The following is a 21,422-nucleotide window of genomic DNA, read 5'->3' as shown; positions in this document are numbered from 1 at the left end:
TGTACAATGCACCCCAATGTTCACCAGCTAATACGCTAAAACATCAAAGAAATCTTGCTGGCAAAATCTCAACCAGGCAGAGATCTGGAAAGTGGGAATGTTATAGGAAAGCAGCAGAATTTGTTCTCGGTTTTGTTCCTTATCTGCTGTGTTAAACTGAGCTAATCATTTAATTTTCAAATTTCTTATCTATAAAGTAAGGAAGTTGGATTAAATGATCCAAGAGACTTTGTAAGGTAAAATGTAAAAGTACATTCTGAATTAATTAGGACAATATTTAAATTGGCCTTTATTCAGCGAACAAGGCAGACATTGAAAGCTGATTTAGCAACAGAAAAGGAGGGACCTAGAGCACAAGAGAAAAAGAAGCAGGAAAGAAGCCCTTCCTGTAATCCAGCCTCTATGAGGTTCAGGCAAACCATGTCTGTTGCTTAATGGTTACAAATTTCCTTGGAATCTTTCTACCTAGTTGGCCCAACTGAAGATTAGGTTGTAAAAAGCCCTGTTTAAAATCTGCTTATTCGTAGAAAGTTTGCAACTTCGCATGACTAAATATATCCCCAGTTGCCTATTAGCCAATTAGGGCCTTAGGAACCTGGGGGAGTCAGATAAATGTGAGCTCTATTGCTATCGATGTAGCACTAGAACATTCTTGGTGGTTGTTGGAGATATGTTTTATGGGATTTGGGGTTCCTTCTCTTGAATTTTGAAAGCAGCTCAAGCATCTGAGGATGTATAAAGAGATATTTCTTTTGTTTCTCCTAAGTGACATTTTCCAATCAGGGGCTGGTTTATTTAATTTGAGGTGATGGATAAAATTCTTTAAATTGTTCCATGTGAATCTATGTTAGAATAAAATTTAATTAAAAGTTTGTCTGTGTGATCAGAGCCCGTGTTCTTTCAAGCTGACACTGATTGTGGACTCTGGATTTTGAGGTCTCTGAGCCCTTCTCGTACCACTAACCAAGCACGGGTATTCGTATCGAAACACTTATAAGGTTATCTATTTTTTGCAGAAAACAGAAGAATAACTATGACAAAGGTCATTTCACAGATCAGCTACAGAAATTAGATTGTTAAGGCAATGATGTTAAACATTTTTTTATCAAGTTCTTCTTAGGTCATTTATTTATTGACTGCAAGTTAGTATTTATTTATTTACTGTGCTGGTGGTTTTAGGTGACTTTGGTAAGAAATTGTATCAGAGAAACTAAACCTGGAGAATTAAAGCAGCTATTTCTAAGAACATACATGGACAATTTCAGCCTCAAATCCATTTGGCCACCAATCAGTTTTTAGAGCACGTGACACTCACCAATGGAACTTGGATAAAGCATGTGCAATTTTTGGAAATTGCCTCAAGGACTTTGTTCCTCTCAACAACTTGTTGCCTTCAATGTTAGATATTCCTGAGTTCTGACTACAATTTAGAGGCTTGGGACTTCAGCCTCTGCTTCTTCAGAACAAAATTTCCACCAAATGGTCCTTTCCCTTGAGGAGTAGCTGGTAGAGAAGAAAGAAGTCTATCTCTTTGCTAGAGGGTTAAAATTGTTTTGCTAAAGTTCAAAACTAATTTTAATGATCTCTCTCTCCTTAAGCATTTTCTCATTTTGATAGCAAAAATGTTACAGACTTTGATTATCCCTAGCAAATTATGTTTTCCCCTTCTCTCACTTTGTTTAAAATTAGAAGCATGAAAGTGCCAGTTTTGAGAGACATGAGATCCTACTGTTAGGTCTTTGTCATATTCTTTTTTTGCTGTAATTTTCTGTCCCTTTAAGCCCTTAATCTATAGGCCTTCTCCACCAAAGGCAATGCCAACAAGTGATAAGGACCCTCTGTAAGGAGGAGTGCCCTGCTTTCAAAAGGACTGCATATCTTGACCACTATTGAACACAAGATGGGATCCTCTTCTGAAGAGTTCTGGGCATGGTTTTTTTGTTTGTTTTCCCCACATCAGCCTTCATGCCATGGATGGAGATCTTCCCCAAATGAAAGTTTGGTTCAAACCCTTCATCGTCTTTCCAACTGCCTTGGCCCATGGAAATTCCATGCCATGGCCCACAACAAATGGCACTCCACCGCCGTCACTGCTTCTCACACCATACGCTGTAGCCATGTAGATTCTTGTAGTTCCTCCAAACTGCCAGGATGTCTCAAGGGCCAGGGCATCGTGGACCCTGCTGACTCTGTACCTAAATGTCCACATGGTTGGCCGGGTGAAACCCTAGACTTCGTTCAAGGTGGGTTCAGAAAACCCCTCCATGAGGTCTTTCCACCTCCTCCTTTTTCAGAGAGAACTGACCACTGTCTCCTGTGCCCTCACTTCACCATCCCCTAAAATACTTCATTACACTTAGATTAAAATTTTATCTCTCTTGACTAAGCCGGAATTTCCTTGACGGAAAGACCATGAATTATTTATTCATTCATTGTATTCCTAGTACAAAAGAGACATGCCTACACACTCTTGTAAATAAACAAACAAGTGACTAAATACCCAAGGTGCCTAGGAACCATTGTCGGCTGAAAAAAAGGCACAACCTAAAAGTTGAGAATTATGCCTTATTGGGCGGAATTTCTGAGGACTTAAGCCCAGAAGACAGCCTTTCAGGTCGCCCTGAGGGACTGCTCCGAAGAGGTAAAGGAAGAGCCAAGATATGTAGGAGTTTTACAATAAAAACCAAGTAGTCGGAGTATCAAAAGATTACTGTTAATTAAAGAAAACCAGACACCTCAAGTTAATAAATTTAGTGCTTTTCCATGTGTGGGAAGATGCAAGAGTCAGGGCTTATTGAAATCATTCCTTTGATCTGTACCTTAACTGTCTAGGGCCAGTAGCCCGCTTTTCTCCATCCTGAATCCCCTAAGGGTGCACAATCTGGGGCAGCTGCAGTGGCTGACGGCTTGATGGCTGCAATATCCTTTGTTAACTGATATGGCAGGCGACTTTCTTCATCCACACCATCAAGGCCTATAAGAACACATCTGGATTCTAACAGTCTATCGTAAGATTTCATTGAGCTTTACCACACCATGCCAAGCACTGGGAACTTTGTGGAGTTTTTAGTCTAAATCTAAGTAGGGGAGATCAGAGAAGATCTCCCAATATTATGCAACAACCTAAATGGGAAAACAGTTTGAAAAAGAATAGATACATGTATATGTATAACTGAATCACTTTGCTGTACACATGAAACTACCACAACATTGTTAATCAACTATACTCCAATATAAAATTAAAAGTTTTAAAAAAAGAGAAAGAAAGAAAATGGCCTTGAACTGGGACCTGAAAAGCAGATAACTAGGCAAGTTAGAGCCACGAGAGGATATTTCAGGCAAAGGGAAGAATAGGCACAAAAGTCTGGGCATGGAGAAGAGTATGGCTCATTTAAGGAAGCAAGAGATGTCCAGCATGGCTGGACCACAAGAGGAAATTGGAATGGCAAGCAATGAGGATGGGGAGATGGGGGGGCTGGGTCATGCAGGGTCTTGAGGGTGTTCACAAACAGGAGGGGGCACTGTCCCATAGACAGAACACACCTCCCTAACTAACCCCTGCAAATCCTGACTCAGACAGTCAGGAAGCCTGGAGGAGGGCCATCTTTGCACTCAGTCAAAACTCCTAGATGGCTTCAGTTAAACTTTTAACTTTTTAACTCATTTACCACTTAAAAACTTTAAATTTGGTATGGTTTTGCTTTTTCACTTCTGGATTTCTTTTCTTCTAGTTGTAAAATTGTGTGTGATCGAAATATCAAAAATATTTTGTTGGGCTTCCCTGGTGGCGCAGTGGTTGAGAATCTGCCTGCCAATGCAGGGCACACGGGTTCGAGTCCTGGTCTGGGAAGATCCCACATGCCACGGAGCAACTGGGCCCGTGAGCCACAATTACTGAGCCTGCGCGTCTGGAGCCTGTGCTCCGCAACAAGAGAGGCCGCGATAGTGAGAGGCCCGCGCATCGCGATGAAGAGTGGCCCCCACTTGCCACAACTAGAGAAAGCCCTCGCACAGAAACGAAGACCCAACACAGCCATAAATAAAATAAATAAATAAAATTAAAAAAAAAAAATTTTGTTGGTCTTCTGTAGATGCAGGTTTCCACTATCCTTACACTCATTCTGTGCATGCCACTTTGCCATGTGACTTGTTTAATTCATTGTTATGTTCATTTTAGATGCAATCTGGAAACTCACTTATGTGTTTCTTTGTAAGAAATTGGCCAAACAATACATTGCTGTATGTCAATTATATCTCAATAAAACCGGAAGAAAAAATTTTAAACCAGAAAAGAAACTGGCCAAACATTTACAATTGTTAGTATTTCACTGAATACCTATTATGTACAGAGCCCTGTTCTAGTGCTGAGGAATTCAAAATGTGCCAGCCCTGGGATCTAGGAGCCCACTAACTGAAAGATGTAACACTAAAGTAAAGGAGATGTAACGCTAACTAAGAGAGATAGATGATTTTTGTTCATTACGTATCCTTTTTTATAATTTTTACATACTTTCATTGATTCTTAATGAAAATATTTCTTTCCATAATTTTAATCTGAGTATTTTATGAAACCTCAAGATTCCCATCATCTGGTTATTATTTTAAAACACTTGTTCTTAACAGATACACACTACTATATACAAAATAGATGAACAATAAGAACCTACTGTATAGCACAGGCAGCTATATTCAATATCTTGTAATAACCTATAATGGAAAAGAATCTGAAAAAGAATAGATATATGGGTATATGTGTAACTGAATTCCTTTGCTGTATACTTACAACATTTAAAATCAAGTACACAACAATTTAAAAAACACTCTTCTTCTTATATTATCTTTTACACCATCATCCCTGAATGTTGAAGGATAACTTAGAGATACAAGTTATTTGTCACACCATTTGTCTAATTTGTGTGGCAATTGTTTACATACAAGTAATGAATCAAGCAGTATGACAAGTCAAGGAACAAGGTGAAAATAGAATTTATAGGAGAGGAGAAAATATTTCAGACAGTGTAGGTTCTTGCCTGAACAATTTGAGGGTGAACTGAGTAGCTGGCAGCTGGTAGAAAGAGGCAGGCCTTGGAAATCTGTCTTTCAGTAGACTGAGCAGAGGTGCCAAAGGCATTTTCAGTTCTTTGTGGATTCTCCAGGAAACCTTGAGCACTTAGCTGAGAAGCTAGGGTGATGCTGTCCTGAGAAGTGTCTGCAGGGGTCCTTCCACCCCCATACCATCATACTTGGGTACCAGTTCCTTCACTAAAATGTCTCAGAAGAATGAGCGGAGATACCTCTGCAGAGGTTAGTGCACTGATGTTTATCTCAGAATGGTATTAACTCTCATAAGAGTAAAAATAATATGAACGTTCAAAGTCAGAGATTCATAAGTAAACTACAGTATTCATACAATGGAATACTATGCAGCCATTAAAAATCTTGTAATAGAAGAGTATTCAAAATATAGGGTATATGTTCATGGTATATATGTTTTAAATGCTATTTACATATTTAAACACAATTATTCCATATTTAGATGCAATAGCTAAAAGTTCAGATGATTATATACCAAGATGTTTAAAGTATCCGTCTCTCGGTGGTGGAATGATAGAAGACTTTTGTATTTTTCTTTGCCCTTTCTTGTATTTCCCAACTTTAATTTATTCAATCTATATTGCTTTTACAATAAAAAATCTTATTTAATTAATAAAACTTCATAAAAGAATTTAGAAACTTATAAAACTTATTTTAAAATAAATGGATAATTGCTTAATTATAAAAACCAATTTATTATGTATTCAATGAGATCTTAAAAGATACATGAGAATACATGTTCTGTATTTATATTTGTGTGCATATATGTTTGGGGTAAAGAATAACCATGACCTAGAATTCATTACATCACTTGGTCATCTGGATCCTTAGCCAGTAATCTTAGATTGGAGCCAGCATTTCCTACAATTCTATTAGAGCTTGGAAATTCTACTTTTGAAAGAAAGAATGGATGGAGAACCTTAGAAGTGACTCATCCTCTATCAAGCTAGAAGAAAACTAAATTTAATAGTGTCTTTGTTTTAGTTTTTACTGGGGAAATAGGATTGTACTGGGGAGATGGAGGCATGGGGCAGAACTTCAGTCTTTGTATAATTGCCGTGAGTCTCCATCTTTCTTTAACATGGACAGTTTTCCAAAGTTATGTAAAATGGTATGCAAATGCAGCTTCAAGTCGCCCCCCTTATAAGAACAATAATAATAGCCAACCTGAATGTAACGTTCATTAGATACCAAGTACTGTACTAACTGATGAGTTTATGGATACACACACATGTATGTATTTAACTAACTTCGTCCTCACAATGTCACTCTGAGGCAGGTATTATCATTTTACAGGTGAGGAAATCAAGGCTCACTTTCCTCCTCTGTAAGGCCCTGTGATGTACAAATTCTGGAGCTGCCACTGGGAGAGATGTGGGATAAATTTTTCTTTTGTGATGTGCTCTCTGGTCCACTCATCACCTCATTCTTGATTCCTTTCTCAATTTCTCTTTTGCACAGCTTCGTTTTCCACCAACGGCTCAACATCAACCGCTCCTAGTGGTCCAAAGACAACCCCTCCTAGTAGGCCTGTACCTACTACAATAAAGGAAGAAGGTTTGTTCATATTTTAAAACAGTTGCTCTGGAGTCATAGTTATGGTGCAACTCTGTTTAATGGGACCTACCACTGTGGGGAAACTGTGACAAAGACTGAGAAATGGAAGCAAAGTAGACAGAGTCCCTCCCACAGAGGAATTCTCACTTCTGGAATGTCACACTGAAAAAATACTGTAGGTTAAAAAAAATTAAAACAATCTAGCAAAACACATAAACAACGAATGAGACCATGAAATAGTGGGCCAGATAAAAGGGATCCAGTAGTGCAGTGGTGAGGGGGGCTTGGGGTTAAACCCAGCTGGACTCAGCCAAGGGCTTGGCCCTGTCCCAGGTGCTGACCCTGAGTGAGTTGAACCCTGAGTTCCCCAAAGGGCCTCTGTCTTCTTAATTTTAAAATGGGGCTCATTATACTTATCTCACAGTGTTCTCTAAGGATTAAATAAGAAAATGTGTGTAAAATTGCTTGGCTCAGAGCCTGACACATCATAAGCGCCCAGTAAAATATAAGCCATCTGGGTTCTGAGATAAGAACGGTCAGGTGGCATTCACTCTCTCTCTGGTTATTTTTCTAGGGAGAAGAAGATGACTTTACAAGAGCAGGTTGAAAGTAGAAGGGGAGAGGGTCTTTTGTAGGTGGGGGTTAGGCAGGGTCCTCTGGATTTAAAACAAAGCCTCAAAGAAGACTTAGAGTGGCTACCGGATCATTAGCTAATAGAAACATTGAAAAAATACACTGAGATAAATGGAAGCAATGGATTTTCAGAAGGACAGAGAGCAAGAGAGGAAAATTAGGCTGAGAGCTTGGAACTAATTATTAGGCTTCTGGGTCCAACTAAACAATCTAATTTTCAAAGTGATTGCAGTGGGAAGCCAACATGTTAGTGTCAAACCAGAAAGCACTGATGGGCCAACTCCAGACACACATAGTGCTACATGCCTTGAACCCTATAAATAATGAATGGCATGGTGGGTGGGGCACTGTACTAAGTGTTTTCATGCATTAGCTGGTCTTATCCTCATAGGAACTCAAAGAGATGGGTATTATAATCTTCATTTGCCAAGACAATACTGAAGCACAGAGAAACTAAGTAACTCATCAAGGCCACACAATGAGTAAGAGGCATACAGATGACTGAAACCCTATCTGTTTTATTCCAGAGCTCATACACCAGCCACAACTATCCACTGCCACAAAGATAGAGAAGACAAGCCCAGTTAACCTTTATGCATAAGTGCTAAAGAATGACCACATATAACCAAGTCCTTGATTTGTATGTCATACAACATAGTGTGATATGTTATTCGTAATATTTAAATTGTGTGGCTACAGTAGTAAGGCAGCTTCTTGACATGAAATGACATTTGGAGACAGCAGAAAAAGGAATATTAGTTGTGGACTGATAAGGAGGAGGTTAACTCTAGCGGAGCCTTAAAGCAACCATATTAGAAACTTCTACAGAAAGGGAATCCAGCGGGACTGCTGGCAAAAACTTAGCTGAGACACAGTAAGGGTTTGGATCCTCATGGTGACTGTGGCATAAGTCTGGAAAATTGAGAGCAACGTGGCCTCTTTCGGGGTTGGACTGATGTCCATGCCGGATGATGGCTTAATATGTCTCCTTTCCGATCACCGTTTTTACGTTTTTTAAAAATGCACTGCTTCCTGTGGAAGTCCACGGATGATTCTTCCAATACTTTTTCATACCCATCCCTTTAGTTCATGAGATGGTTTACTAATTTCTGATTCATGAAAACTTGTTGGGTAGTTGAAAGTAGATATTGGAATTACTAATGTTAAGACTGGCATTGCCTCACACATTTTACTAGCTCACTGCTGAAAGTTGAACATTAGCTCTCTAAGCACAGTTAAGAAAAAGAAATCCACTAGACAGTCTGACTCCAAAATGGTATTTTTAAAACATGCCTTATGTTTTCTAACTTTATTTTGAAACGTTGTCCTTTTAGCCACAAGACAAAGATATCCACACAATTTCTCACAGCCAGGTATGTTAATATTTGAAGTGGAATGATGATCATTCCATTTTAAATTTTGTTTTGCTAGTTTTAAATGCCTATGAAAATAGAAGCGTCAATTTTATTTTTTATGTTTATTTTCTTTCTTTTTTTGCTGTTTTTTTAAATTGAAGTACAGTTGCTGTACAATATTATATAAGCTACAGGTGTACTATGTAGTGATTCACAATTTTTAAAAGTCATACTCCATTTATAGTTATTGTAAAATATTGGCTATATTCCCTGTGCTGTACAGTATTTCCTGGTAGCTTATTTTATACATGATAGTTTGTACCTCTTACTCTCCTACCCCAATATTGACCGTCCTCCTTCCTTCTCCCCACTGGTAACCACTAGTTTATTTTAAAAACAAGAGAGTATATGTTATTGACTTTAGTCACACAAAATTGTAAAGGCAAACAAAATATGCTCTTTTCAAAATTAAAATAAGCATCTGTAATTTCCTTAAACATTTTGGAAACAGCAATACGTAATTTGATCATCATTTTTCTTTTAAGTTAGATATTTTTAGCTTTCTAAGTAACTATGGGTACTTGAGAAAAGTTTAAGAGCTTATAAAACAATGGAACTTCTCCCCTCCCTACTATAAAGAAAGCAAGCGGCTTAAAAATCATCTACTTAATTGGCACCAATCCAGAATAAATACAGACCATTCGTGTCTCCATCCGGATTCGTTCTGGGCCCTGTGCTACCAATTTGTAGCTATCTTCCCAATCCTCTCTATCTGGGGACTGTCGCTTCCCCACTTACATGCTGCTGTCGCTTTGGCTCTGGTTCATTTATGTGCTTATTTACTATTCTGCATCTCTAGGCCTCCCTTCCCACTTGGCCTGTGTCCATACTTCACACCAGAAAAATGGATTGTATAACTGAGTCACTATCTCATAAATTAAAGCTAAGTGGAGAAGAAGGCTGGACAATACCAGCGACAGGAAAAGCTACTTTTACTTTTTTACCAGTAATAAGGCTTTTAAATATAAACTAGCCAAATAAATATGCTCTTTTCCCTGAATGTCTTGCCCTCAGTTCTATTTACTTCATTTGGAAGCACTGCAAATATGCCGTGAATATGTGAGAGTACCTCTAAATTAAATTCTGTTTCACCCCCAATGTGTAAAAGATTTGAAAAAGATTTTTAGTGATTTTATTATAGACTACACATAAGGATACTGTGGAGGGAACAGAGGCTTAGAATATAGGTGAGCTGGATAGTAGTTACCAGTCTACTTCTAACTAGTTATCTCACCTAGTATAACTTGAACTCATTAGACTTCTTTTCCTTTTATAACGTGATTATACCAGTTTCCTTCCAAATTTTTGATTCTATGTTCTGTCCAATACTCTTTTATACATCAAGATGTTATTTTCTCCCGTATCATTGAAACTATGAAAAAGTCTGTGGTTTTTCCCTTACTGGGTAGAAGGTCCACATAACTCTTACCCGTAATTATACCTCTGAGGTCCTGTAAACTCCACCGGGCTTGGAGTTGAAACCCCTGGGTCTTGGTACTGTCGTTAGTTGTGTGATCTTGGACAAAAGATTTTACCACTCAAAGTCCCAGTTTCCCACGTGGTTACTGTGAAAAACCTAATTTTTGAAAAAATAAAATATACATAAAAGTTTATTAATGTACTTTCTATAAAAAAGACAAAGTGATACTACCCTGATTTTACCTGCTTTACTTTTCAATTGCTATGTCATTTACTTCACACTTTTGTAATTTGCTGCTTTATTTTTCTCTCATAGTAATAACAGTCATTATTTTTTCTGTGATGGCTGTTATCATTGGAATTATCCTCATAAGTGCTAAGCTTATTGGCCTGCTGATAAAGGTGAGGACTCAGTTTTTAATTTTGCTGTAAATGCTGGTGTAAATAGCTCTAAGAGGGTTTAGTCCTTTGCGTTCAACTAAACTCAAAGAGAAACAAAACTGGGTAAAACTCATCTTTTTCAACCGGACACATAGAAGTCACTGCATTACTCTAACAGAATTTTTTTTTTTTTTTTGCACTTGCCCTATAAAGAAACCCCAAATATAAATCTATCCCCCTTTTCCAATGAAAGATCCTCCAAAGTTTTTGTCTAACTTGATTTAATACATTTTGATGGATATGGATGAAATAGTCAAATTTCTAATTATAGTATCTAGTTTAATTTGTGTATGAAAAATATTTAAAATAACATGATATATTTAGGCATGTTTAAATCGTTTGCTTTTTTTTATTCTCATATTTCTTGAGACAGGTTTTTCAAACTCCACCTATGAATTTTCCAGCATGAGTGATTTTTTTTTTCACCCCTAAAGTTAATTTTGAGTCTGTATGACAGATTCCAAAGCACACAACCTTTACTGTAACTTTCTTTATAAGACAGTTGGGACACAACATTCGTGTGTGTGATTATAATGCTAGTAATTGGAACTATAATCATAGATCATTAAGTCCCTAGTCACAAAAGAATGGTACAATTGAGTTCTTATTCACACTCTATTTTTTACCTCTCTTTGTGATCTCCATACTATAAACACTATATATTCTTTTAAAAAGGCTTGTTTAGATAGATAACAATATTGCAATGGCAGGGCTATAACAAGATTGACAGTAAATCTACATAAAGTTCCTTTGCCCTTTTCTTTTTTAACTATTTTTATTAGGTGATTTTGATAATCATCCAAATCTATGATTGATTAGCATTACTCCATGTCAACGTATCTTCTCTAAATAAAAGTAAAGTAATTGAGAGTATCTACTCTAATATGAGAGATTTTGTAACGACTTGAGTGGGAGATGACCCCTCGTTTGCAGTTTAAATGTTGGGAAAAAAGTCATCTCCTTGGGTTTGGGCATAGATGGCAAACTTAAACTTAGTTGTCTTCTCTCTTGGTTGATGATCTAAAATCTGAAAAAGTCAATGACATACTTAGTTGGCAAAATTCAGAGAAAATCTTCTATATGGATATAGAAGAACTGGGTCATGGTTAATATAACTAAAAGAACTTATCTCTTTTTTAAAAATTTCCATTTCGGCTTTTCATTACAGCAGGGAAATATGACAGAGCCAACGTTTGGGGTAATAATTCACCTATAGAAATAACAAATACTATTTAGAAATACAAATTTAAATCAAAATTTGTAAATATCTACAGAATAACGACTTCTCCCGCAAAAGAACTCTGCAAAGTGAAGTTTAATCAAAAGAAAACAAACTTTAGCCAAAAAATATATAGTTTTAATCTGAGGTATTTTTCTTTATTGTGTCTAAGTTTATAAAACTGTGGTATCAACATTCTTCTGGTTTTTATTCATAGAGAAATCCAACTCTTGGAACAAGCGATCCTTTAACTTCTGTAAAAATAGGAGAAACAGGTTGGTGCTAATATTTTTATTGCCTTTTGCATTCTTGAAAGGGAAGTAAATTAATGACTTACTTCTTTCTGAGTTGGGAAGGGTGCACCCAATTAGGATTCATTTATATTCTATTTTATCACTGCCTCCTCTGTAAGAATTTCTTTTGTGTATGTTTATCTGCAGCATAATGAAATTCTCCCTTAGGCATAATGCATCTTTAAAAAAGAAAAAAGTAAAACAAATACGATAAGTAAAGTAAAAACCAAGTTATTTTGTGTACTTCTTATTTTCCAAACTGCAAAGTTGTGTATAGGAGATCTTCCAGCGGGTATAGTTTAATAGTCCTGTATCTGGAGCCAGACCTGGATTTGAATACATACTCCAACACTTATCAGCTGTGTAACCCTGAGCCAGCTATTCATGTGGAGATAATGATAGTGAACGTGGAGATAATGATAGTGAACGTGGAGATAATTTAACATGGGCATGATGATGGCATTCATCTCATAGAGTTTCATGAGGATTAAATGAACCAGCACAAGTACAGCACCTAGAACAGTGCTTGGCCATAGTAAGTACCTGGTAGCTATTATAAATATTGCAGGCTCCATTTCCAAATGACTTCTGCACAAATGACCAGTCACTTGGCTCTGTTCTCATTTCCACTCCCAGGTGCAAAGGGGTACACAAACATGGGGAAAATAGTGGGTGTATCTTGCTCACCCAGAATAGTATTGACTCACCCAGTGTCTTCCAAAAAGAGCACTCATGCCGACCTTAAAAAGTGTGAGATTTTTACATTTAAAAAAACATCCAGATATTAGTACTCTCTTGCAGAAAAGAAAAAAAAGTAAACTCTAACAATTCTGGAGCATCTATACCAGCATGAGAGCAATACATAAGAGCTGTGCAGTAGTTGCTGCCTCTACTATGTGTTTAAATACCTAGCCAATTTTATTAAATATGGCCTGTTGTATAATCTCACTAATTGAGTATATAGTTCTATTAAAATTTGCCTCAGATATAAATCCAAGTGACATCTATTTGGGGAGATGTCCACCAAGAACAAGTCTCTGTGGAATGGGCTTTAAATGCTCAAGCAAAAGGGAACTGATTCTGCCTTCTACAAAATCAATTGAAGTTTTTCCCATAATTAGCAAGGGCTGTAAATTTCTAGATTCCAGTTTTAACCCTAGACCTAGCACCTATCTTCAAAGGACTTGCTAGGACTTTGGGGTCACAGAAAATAGAGAGTTTTAAACTTCTACCCCCAGCCACATAACCTGTATGCAGAACTAGCCTCATCACATTATCTTATAGCTTCTTAAAGCTTAACGATGATCGTTATATAATTGTTTAGTCCTAGGAAATGCATGCTCGGTAGGCTGAATGGCCTACATGTAATTCTCAGCTAACAGGATTAATAAAACCCAATCTGCAGATACTTAAAACAACAAAAGTTTTGAGTCATGTACCAGATTCACTTCATTTACTAAGGTTACTTCGTCATAGGACTTGCAGCTAGAACAAATAGGCATGAAGTATTTATTTTATCTACATTCTGCATTGTTTCAAAAAAATGTTTTGAAGCTGTTTTTAAAATGGAGAATTTACCCGTCAAAACTTTTTTGTTGTTGTTATCTAAATTTCTATATGCTTTTAACTACTGATTTATTTTGGTGACAAATTTAGTGTTTAGTGTTTAGTGTTTTGTCTGCTTTTTTTTTTTTTTTTTTTTCCATACAATCTTGAGCCTCTCTGTGGAATAGCCCACAAAAGTTTGGGACAATTTAATCCATCAAAGTGCATTAATATATCCTTGTTAGTCATTTAACACATGCTTACTGTGGGCTGGGCACCGCCCTCGCATTAGATATACAAATAGGAATCTCTGTCCTCTAGAAGCTGAGAATCTAGTTGGGGAAACAGACCGTGGTCATTGTAGGCAACAAATTTTAAGATAGCAGAGGCGTTAGCATCTAAAAAAGACCGGGGCAGGTAGCAAAGGCTTCTGGAAATGAAATTACCAGAGGGCAGTCTTAGGGGACAGAGAGACATTTCTGGGGGAAAGTCAGTTCTAAGCAAAAGGGGAGCTTGAGCAAAAGCATAAAAGAAGACAGGATATGGTGTAGTCAAGGAATTGGGTGCATTTCCACATTAGCAAGATTAATGCCTCAGGTCGCCATTCATTTCTCAAATATTTGTAAAGGCAGTGGGAAGTCAGATGAATCAGATTTTAGGCTCAATTCATTTCCCCATATTTGTGCAAATGAAGTTATTAAATGTGTCTTAGTAAGTTAATGAAATTGTTACTGGAGAGTAGGTTCTTGTCTCATCGCAGAAAGAATTCAGATACGAGACACGGAGGTCAAGAAAATAAAGTGAGGATTTATTAAGCGATAGTATGCTATCAAGGGGAGAGCGGGCAGACTCAGGTGAGTAGCTGCCCTGAATTCCTTTAGCAAGCCGGTTATATGGGGTGCAAAAATGAATGGGCAGAATATTCACTGGGGAGGGAAAAGTTTGGAGTTGTATTTCCTGATTTTCATCCCAGCTCCACCTTTCCAAGGAGAGGAGAGATTTTTGTCCTTATTTAGCCTTGATCAGAAGTGTCACAGCATCGGTGCATGATGGCAACTTTTTATCTGCAAGGCTAATTTTATTGTAATGAGGGCAAAATAAGCAAAAGGCTACATTTGGACACTGGAGATTCCTGACTTTTCCCACCTTTCTTTGTCTGCCTCCTGGACACTTGTTACCACAAAATGTGTGGTTTCCTGTCAGTCCTGGGGTTTTTTGTCTGCCCAAAGACCCCCTTGTTTACAAGCTGTATGGTTTCCTGCCATTTGGCCTGTGCTTCCCTTTCTCTTCTCTTATCTAGCTATCTGTCTGCTCTAACAAAATAGGTTATAAAATCTGATCCCCACACCTCACAGGAAATTTTGGGAAACACGTTAAGATTCCAAAAAAATGCTTTAGCCCTATTTTTGTAGAATACTGCTCTAAAGTAACTTACAAGTCAAAGGCAATAAGAGATTAGAGTGATCGTACCATCTCAATGAGAACTAGAGATGTTAGGGTATAAAGAATGAATTGCTTTAACCTCCTTGAACTTGCACACGATTAATGGTTGGTGGGAAATGAGAATAAGTGAATCTGAGTTAGCTGCCCACAGTGGCGGCCACATGTGACCCCTGCCAGCCCATTTCTTATGGGAGAATTTTGAGCTGCACAGTTCTTATAATTCCCCAATAGAAGGAAACTGTGAAGAATGCTCTGCTTCCATAACAGCAAAAGTTCGTCCCATCCCTTTCACACAGTCTCCGGAAGTAACATAAATCCAACCTACCAGCCAAGAAAGTTGGAATGTCAGATTTGGTGCAGGAGATCAGCCCTTCTTTCACATGCTAGAATCAGAGAGGAATTTAGCAGTGAGTTTCTGTACAGGCTTGCCCTTGCTTATGTCTAAGAAAAACAAAATTATTCCTAAAAGAGATTACAGACTACTTGTCTTAAATTCAAACACACATCTGTAATTCAACTCACTTATCATTTACGGCCTTCCCACTCTATTCTACCCCTACACAAGTTCTCTGTTAGTTGCTCATCTCTGCAGAAACTAGAAACAGAGTGATTATGTTTGTTCCTTACCTAAGGTTTTTAGAATAGATTTCCTAAGAAATTTTTTTTCATTTCACATAACTCTAATAGAGCTAATATGAAAAGAAATTCCTTTCATTTCTTAACAATTGTATTCCAGGACAACTCTGATAGAATATAGAATCCTGAAATTTTTGTATGCATTAATTTCCTGTTGTATTTAAATATAACTATGTTTTATACTACTGTTTTGTTTTGTTTTTCTCTATAATCCTTCTACAGTATAGTAATCGATGAGAATCTGTTCACCAAGCCAAGTTTTGGAAGAACTCAAAGACAAGACTTCAGTCAAGTGAAAAATAAACATGTAAATTTTGGTCAAGTGAAAAATGAGCATGTAAAAACACCAATAAATTGTATACCTTCCAAAGTTGTACAATTTCAGGATGAAAATTTCATTGTAATGAGTCCAGTGACAAATATTTTCTTTCATGCTTGTTTTTGTGTGTTAGCATAACTTTTATAATTAAGTAACTTGGAATTCTTATCCAAAACTTTAGTTGGCTTCGTCCACAATTCTTTAAGACTGACATTCTATTCTTTTGTATTTTAATGATTGTGCTGTCAAATGAAAGGCTTGTAACATCTAGATAAAATCTAAGTTCTCTTCTCATTCTAAACTTCCAAGTCTATTTTCATTGTTTTGAATAAATTAAGAGGACAGCGAAATGCTATTATTTCCTTCATTGCTGAACAGGCAAGGTATGTATTACACTAATGATGATGATGTTTAGTCACACTAATAAAGGTTGTGCTTGGAAATGCCTTGCATCATACATACATACATACACATATACATACATACACATATGTACATATATATAAAGACATGGACATAGATATAGATATGTAAAATGACACCTACTTTCATCCTATAATGCATAAATCAACACAAAAGATTTTTCCCATTAAAAAAGTGAGGTGTTACACACATGTAAATGGCTCATTTAAAATAATTGTCTGGGGCTTCCCTGGTGGCGCAGTGGTTGAGAATCTGCCTGCTAATGCAGGGGACACGGGTTCGAGCCCTGGCCTGGGAAGATCCCACATGCCGCAGAGCGGCTGGGCCCGTGAGCCACAACTGCTGAGCCTCCGCGTCTGGAGCCTGTGCTCCGCAACGAGAGAGGCCCGCGCATCGCGATGAAGAGTGGCCCCCGCTTGCCACAACTGGAGAAAGCCCTCGCACAGAAACGAAGACCCAACACAGCCAAAATCAATCAATCAATCAATCAATCAAACATACGCATCTGATTCAAGATCCTCATTAAAAAAAATAATAATAAATAATTGTCTGATAGTCTAGAGCATTAACTCATTCAGGGCACTGACTGATGCATTGTGTTCTACTGGGAGAGTTAGTTATGTCAGTGGGCAGAGTATCCTGAGAAAGATTTAATGACTTTTTCTTCTTAATAACTCTGTAAATGCAACAAAATGTCAAATTTAACATGCAGGTAAATATATTAAAAGTTACTCTGTATTGTCAATTAAATTCTTTAATCTGTCCAGTCCTGGTTTCTCTTATTAGTAAAGTTTTGGAAACTGGTTTAAATAATCTAAAAGAAATTTCTGGATACAAGAGACTAAGGCTTTGTGACTATACAGTTATCACTCATTTACAGTAAAACTTGACAAGCAATGTAAAAAAAAAAGTACCTTCTTGTGATTGTTCTATTTCCAAATGAATAAAAATCCATATAGCTTTTCATTGTCGTGTAATAATTAAGTAAATAATATTATGTACATATTTGAGCCTGGGAATGTAGATTTACTTTTTAATAAGTTAAAAAAATCTAAATCTTAACCTACTTGTATGTTCAGAGAGTATTCTTGTACTAAATTGATTATATAAAAATAAAGAATATAAACAACATATTTCTGTTGGTATATGTATTTAAAAGTAGTTTTAACAGTATTATTGGGTTAAATTAATCAAAAGAATGACCCAAGCATCAAGCCAACTTTAAATGTATTTTTTTAATAAAAACAAAATGTTGAACCAAGAGAGAACATGAGACTAACCTTGTCTCTAAAGTAATTTACGAGGCAAAGACAATAAGAGATCAGAGTGACTGTGCCACCTCTACCAGGGCAAGAGAGTCCAGAGAATAACTGAAATAGGAATTGCTTTAACCTCCTTCAACTTTTCCTCAATTTATCTGTACTTCTATCAAAGGATTTTTAACATTTAAATTTAATGTTCGTGGGGAAAAAATGGCCTTTACTCTTCATATTTTTATAATTAAATCATCATAAGATTATAGAAAAGAAATCTTACCTATGAGGTCATCATACCCCTATGAATGGTTCACTTAGAATTTCTTAAACTTTGGGACTGGAGTGGGGGTGGGAGTGAAGCTGATTAGAAAACGTCATCCTTCAGGCCTGGGTGTTTGTTTCTGTAAGTGTGAACAAAGTGTCTACAGTAGGGAGAAAATGAATGGAGAAAAGGGAGAGATGCTTGAAGGCAGAACATGGGGAGGTGAGGAATGACGTGGTTAAAGGGTTATTGTAATGATACCCGTAATAGTAATTGAGGGAGAGCCTTCCGATTTATTCTAAGCATTTGTCTTATCAAATTTTGCAAATTTCATACAAGAAACTCCTGAGAGCCAAATGTCACTTAAACAAAAATCAGTACAAAATTCTGCCCAGTATCATGCATGAGCCTCTTATTATGTCAACACAGTTCTAATGAATCTGTGCCCTCAGCTCTATTTAGCTGGACTATGTCCACTGGCAACTGATAAAAGATGTTCAGCCTCTAGCTTTAAACAAGTGCTCTCAATTCTCATGCGTTGCTTGTACTATTATTTGAGTTCCATCCCCTACTTAACTGGGTGTCATTGAAAGCAGAGACTTTTCATTCGTTTTTGTAATTCCTATGAGGCTTCACAAAACTCGCTTCTTATTTCATGACGCTTTTCTTAGTATTTAAAATGCCATTATACATAGTGATATCTTGAAAGTTTCACATGGCATGATATGGAAAGAGAATCGATCTTGGAGCCAGAGTTTGAACCCTTGCTTATTTATTCACATCATTTCTGTTTCCTTATCTGTAATGTGAGGATGAGAATAATCACCCTGCAAAAATGTCTTGAGATTTATTCAAAATGAAGTACATAGGGTGGTCAGCACCGAGGGAGTGCTTGTGTCCTCTGAACACTACAGAAGTCTGACTCTCACTTGGGAATCTAAACAATAGATGCCCCAGTCCTGCTCCAACAGTGCAGCCAGGACAGGTAGTGATGCTGGGGATGACAAGCATTCCTAAATTTGGTGGGGAGGGGCCAATGGGAAAAAGACTTTCCTATGGGCTTTCTATGGGCTCTGGGTTGGGGGGGACCGTTGGGCATATCAGACATGAATTCCTAGAGGAGGGACTAGCTTTAAATAGAAAGTAGAAGTGCTGCCAGTTACCTTAGGACTGAAGAAGATGGAGACAACCAACTGAGACGAAGATGGATTTACAGAAGCCAAGAGAATAGTAGGTGAGCAGTCCCCAGTGATGAGAACGTTTTGCGGAACCCACAAAAACACCTACAAAAGAAAGATTCGAATGGAAATCTCTGCCAAGAGTAGAAAGCTGGGCCGCTGTGAAGATATTGGTCTAGTCAGAACTTTCCTACCCCCTTACCCAATTGTTCCCTTACTGTGTTCGTATGCGAGAGGGGTCAGAAACTTTGGGTAGCAAGATGCAGGAAGAGGAGTAAAAGCTCTAGGTGGGGTGAGGGAAGGAATATGACCATCTCTTTCCTGATCCTAGGTGGGAGAAGGAGTAAAAATATTAATTTAAAATCAGAATGTAAATTTTGATTATTGCATTGGTATAAATTTTAAAAAATTTTTTTAGTTTTTGTATAATTTTTAAAGGTTACACTCCATTTACAGTTGTTAGAAAATATTGGCTGTACAATATATCCTTGTAGCCTATCATACACCCAATAGTTAGTATCTCCCACTCCCCCGCCCTTATATTGCCCCTCCCCCACACTGATAACCACTATTTTGTTCTCTCTATCTGTGAGTCTGCTTCTCTTTTTTTGGTGTATTCACTAGTCTATTGCACTTTTTAGATCCCACATATAAGTGATATCATATAGTATCTGTCTTTCTCTGTCCAACTTACTTCCAAGTCCATCCATGTTGCTGCAAATGGCAAAATTTTGTTCTTTTTTAAGGCTGAATAGTGTTCCATTGTATATATATATACCACATCTTCTTTATCCATTCATCTATTGATGGATACTTAGTTTGCTTCCATATCTTTGTGATTGTAAATAATGTTGCTATGAACACTGGGGTGCATATATCTTTTTGAATTAGTGTTTTTGTTTTTTTCGGATATATACCTAGGAGCGGAATTGCTGGGTCATATGGTATAGATATTTTAATTACTAACTGGAGGACTATTTGTATTACTTAATAGTGACCAGAATATTAATGGAGTCTACCCAGGTTTTGACAGAAGAACAGTGGAAGAACCAGTTCCATAGAATACATTTTAAATGACACAGGAGACATAACTGAAGTTATTTTTAATTTTATTCTGTGAGTCTTATTCATTCAATTTAACCATTATACTGATAGAATTATTAATGTAGGAAAACCATTTGTTGATGAAAATAGATAAGGCATAATGATAAGAACACATACATTATCAGTATAACTCTAAATTGACTCAGAAACAGTAGAAAAATGTATCCCAAAATTTACAAATTTGCCCATACATTTTGGCTCAGTATTTCCATTTTGAAGAAGGTACTCCAATAAAAAATAGAAGAGCAATTTGTAATTTATTATCTTGTAATTTATTACAAAATAATATATACTCATAGCAGTGGCTAATAACAAAACGAATAAAGAAAATAGCACAAATGTCCAACAACTCAGTACTGTCTGTATGTCAGTCATATTTTTCTTGTTAGTATCTTAACAAAATAGACTGTTCCATAGCCATAAAAAGTTACAAGTATGTTGACTCTGTTTCCATGTGAAAATGTGTGTATAAATTACTTTTTAAGTGAAAAGGTAGAAAACATAGCCTGTTTACTCTGAACAAACCAGAAGTACAAGTGCATAAATGAACAAGTTCAGAAAAAAATGGGCAACAATATTCAATAGTTTCTTTCTTCCTGTTGTTGTTTAAGAACCAGTGCCACTAGTTTAAAAGTAAAACGCTACCAGTGTTTGTAGGTTCCTGCTGAATATCTTTAAGTTAGAGCTCTATTTCAAAACTGAACACCAGAGACATTTTGGCATACCATTACCCGTATCTCATGAAACATGTTTTTGGGTGTGATTGAAATGTGTGGTGACTCTGCAAAAATAGTCCTTGAAAGTTGAAAGATAAATGTTTCAAAAAAGGGTGAAACAGAAAGATTTTGTTTCCTAATTCATCAATAAGATAACTTAGTCTGTACACCTTAGGAGGAATGTGATCCTGTTTTTTTAATGTGCTGTAGTCTTAAAAACTATTTTTTTCTTATTACGATATATATCTGTTTGTTGTAATGTTAGCAGCCAGTGTGTATATGATCTTTCAACAACTTAACAAATTTTACCTCATTCAAATCCTAGTTTAAAAGAATCAAATGAAATAATGTCATCTGCAGCAACATGGATAGACCTAGAGATTATTATACTAAGTGAAGTAAGTCAGAAAGAGAAAGACAAATATCACTTATACGTGGAATCTAAAATACGATACAAATCAACATATCT

This window comes from Balaenoptera acutorostrata, chromosome 5 (genome assembly GCF_949987535.1).
Source record: "Balaenoptera acutorostrata chromosome 5, mBalAcu1.1, whole genome shotgun sequence".
NCBI classification, from domain to species: Eukaryota; Metazoa; Chordata; class Mammalia; order Artiodactyla; family Balaenopteridae; genus Balaenoptera; species Balaenoptera acutorostrata.
The sequence above is the reverse complement of the archived record's forward strand: the minus strand, read 5'-3'. Positions refer to the sequence as shown.